Raw genomic sequence first — 3,730 nt, 5'->3', positions numbered from 1 at the left:
TTTTTCTAGACAAACCCAAAATTTCACTACAACTATTTTAACCATTTCCTAAAAATGATGCTTTGCCGTTGGCGGCTTTAGTTGTTCCGCCCTTTCACTCTCTTTTTCGGTTTCAATACTCTCAAAATTTAAGGTTATTTTTCAAATACATGTCATTCATAAAAATATTCCTAAAAAAAGATAAAAATATATTTCAAATAAAATAAATGTAAAGAGATTACAATTCTTTTATTTTTGATAATCACATTTATTTAATTTTTTTTTGTATACCAGTTATTTTAATTTTTTATTAGAATATATTTATAAAAAAGTTCATCAATTCAAAAAAGTAATGAACATAAAAGCTCACTAGTATTAAGATGTTAAATAAAAGCATTATTTAATAAAATTTTGCATAAATAAAACTAAATATTGATTAAATGTTATGAAAATAATTTTTTTAACATATAAAATTGCTTTTTTTTAGCAACGATTAATTAGTCCAAACTCCAAATAATAGAAAATTTGAATCTCTTAAGTAAGTGGTTAGGTTCAATTCTTAATTCATGTGAATGAAAAAAAAATTGTTGAAATCGAAGAATTCGCTATATATTTTTCGTAGATTCAAGATTAATTTTCGCTTACGGCGATAAAATGCGGCTAAATGAGTTGAGTTTGAATTTGTAAACATATAATGTTATGACAATTATTAATTTAGAGAATTGTTATGGACAATTATTAACAATGTTAATGATTATTAATGAATTATTAATATACAGTATAAGTATATACCAAAAATAAAAGTCACACACAGGCTGCCAGCATAGTTAGCTGGCCACACGTTTTTATATTCATTTTCTGTACTTTCTCTTCTTACTTCACAGATTCTCTCACAACCCAAACAGAGAAACAAATCAATTTCCTCATTATTGGAATTATTATTATTATTATTTTTTCTCTCTAAATTTTGACTCTACATTTATTTACCCTCCCAAAAATTTATCCATTCTTTCCTTTTCTTCTTCTGTTTCATATCTCATATCACGCCACAAAATCCTCACTCTCACATATAAATCCACACATTTTTCTACATACAAATTAATCACTGTACTTTCAGCTTTTGCAGGTCCATTTTTGTTTTTTTCCTCTCTTCTTCACAGGGTTATAAAAGTAAAAAAGCAAACACTTTTCCGTTCACCGGAGAGATCTTTCTTTCTTTCTTTCACTTTCTTTTTTTGTTTGAGTTCACGTGAAGACTAAGATTTGTATAGTTGTTGGGTTTGATTTTTTCTTCAACCAAACTCCATTGGTTCCTTCTTCTAAAAAAGGAAAAAAGAAAAAGTTGAAACTTGAAGCTTTTTGTTTTTTCCTCTGTTTTTGCTCTGTTTTTTTTATCTCTGTATTCGTGTGGTTTGTACTCGTGTGATGAATAAGTCAGTGATTTTGTATAAGAAGAGATTTGGGTGGCTAAGATTTCTGTGACAGAATCATCAAAGATCTATCTTGGTTTTGGTTTCACGCAAAGCAAGATGATGAAGATGAAGAACATGGTTAATAATGGAGGTTCGGGAACCGAACCAAGAGGTCCGGAGTGGGAGATGAGACCTGGTGGGATGTTGGTTCAGCGTCGAACCGATGGTGACTTGGACCGGAAACCGGTTCAGCCACCGACAATTAAAGTTCGGGTCAAATATGGTTCGACTTATCATGAAGTCAACATTAGTTCAATAGCAACATTTGGTATACTGTTACAAATTTACAATCCCTTTTTATTTATTTATTTATTTATTACTATTATTATTATTATTATTATTATTTTACTATTAAAATTTATTATTATTGAATATTTGAATTTGATTACGTCTGTCTAAATTCATTTTACACTGACATCTAATAAGAATAATTTAATTAAGAAAATTAACTAATTGATTTTTTAGTCGTGACCGATGAGGAGGTTGAGTAGTATGCATTAGGTCTTTGGTTCGATTCTATGCTCGATTGTAAACAAAAAAAAAGTTGCTATTTAATGTTTTATATTATTTTTTTTATCTTTGTTATTGTTTGGTGTTATAGGCGAATTGAAGAAAATGCTAACTGGTCCAACTGGTTTACACCATCTAGACCAAAAGATATTTTATAAAGACAAGGAAAGGGATTCAAAGGCATTTCTTGACATAGTAGGAGTGAAAGATAAATCCAAATTGGTGGTGATGGAAGACCCTATTAGTCAAGAGAAGAGGTACTTAGAAATGAGGAAGAATGCAAACATGGAAAAAGCTGCAAAATCTATTTCAGAAATTAGTTTGGCAGTAGATAGGCTTGCAGGGCAGGTACATTTTTATTACTGTAATTTTTTTTTTAATAATAAGGTTGGTGAGTGTATTTAATGCTTGAATATTTGGTTCTGATTGAATATTGATGATATGAATTATTATTAAAAATAGGTGTCTGCTATGGAAACAATAATTAGTAAAGGTGGGAAAGTTGTAGAGACAGATTTGCTTAGTTTGATTGAGAAATTGATGAATCAATTAATTAAATTGGATGGTATAATGGTGGCTGATGGGGATGTTAAACTGCAGAGGAAAATGCAGGTGAGATTTTCATACCTATCTTTTGTGCCCACTTTTTATTTTCAAAAAATGTTATGCATTATAGAATAATTTGATTTGATTTTCATTCATTTGTGAAATTAAGTTGAAAAAAAATGACCAACAAGTTTTTAGTTATGATTTTATTGGTTATACACACTAATGGTAGTTAATAATTTTGAAGGTAAAAAGAGTTCAAAAGTATGTTGAAACTTTGGATATGTTGAAAATTAAGAACAATAATTCTAATGGACTTCAAGAAGCAAAGAAGAAGCATCAACAAAAGCATTCATATGGTAAAAGATTGGCTCCAATTGAAGAGCAACCACAAGAAGACAACATGTCAAATGGAAATCATAAATTACAAACAAATTTGGAGCAACAAAAACAAGCACCACAAAGGAACTCAAATGGTCATTCTTCTCTAGTATTTCAACAAATGCAACACAATCCTTCTATGAATTCTTCTTCCTCAGAAGTTGTAGTTACAACAAAATGGGAAACATTTGATTCTCTACCACCATTAATTCCTGTTACATCAACATCCTCCTCATCCAGCTCAACCACCAATAATTCAGTTCCTCGCAAGTTCAATTGGGAATTCTTTGAATAAACAATAATGTACCACATGTTTGTCATTGTGTGGATGTGATTTGGATTTTGTTTTCCACTTGGAGTGTTATTATATTCTTAATTTTACATTCTTTTGTGTATTTAGATTTGTTTAGCAACCCCTTTACTCTTGTCATTTACTATTCGGCAATAAATGGGGTTTGCTATCATAGTGATTATTATCATAAAATACTAGTTCCTTTTCTAATTTTTTTCTTGCTGTCCTCCAAATTCATTTACCAAATTTTTTATCAAGTATATTTTACTTTTATTACCATTTATATTAGGATCATGTTAACTAGTACTCTCGCATGATCCTCAGTATTAATCTACACTTATGTTTGGTTCTACGTTTGTACCTCCTTTGATGATCACTTTTGTTTCATCAAATGTGATTGTTTAGCTTTCAATTTTAAAATTGAGTTTATTCCCAAAATCAATGCTGCTGCTTAAAAGCTAATCTTTTTAGCTCATGCTTCAATAACATAAAATCAACTCAAATTTATGAAATAAAATCTTTTTAGTAAAAAGTAGCAGAAAACTAATAC

General features: G+C 29.4%; 1 pseudogene; it reads left to right on the top strand.

Moving 5' to 3' along the window:
- Window positions 1–859: 859 nt before the first annotated feature.
- LOC123884998 lies at window positions 860–3,390 on the top strand (annotated as a pseudogene).
- Window positions 3,391–3,730: the final 340 nt, after the last annotated feature.

This window comes from Trifolium pratense, linkage group LG1, assembly GCF_020283565.1.
Source record: "Trifolium pratense cultivar HEN17-A07 linkage group LG1, ARS_RC_1.1, whole genome shotgun sequence".
Taxonomy (NCBI): domain Eukaryota; kingdom Viridiplantae; phylum Streptophyta; class Magnoliopsida; order Fabales; family Fabaceae; genus Trifolium; species Trifolium pratense.
The sequence above is the reverse complement of the archived record's forward strand: the minus strand, read 5'-3'. Positions and strand labels throughout refer to the sequence as shown.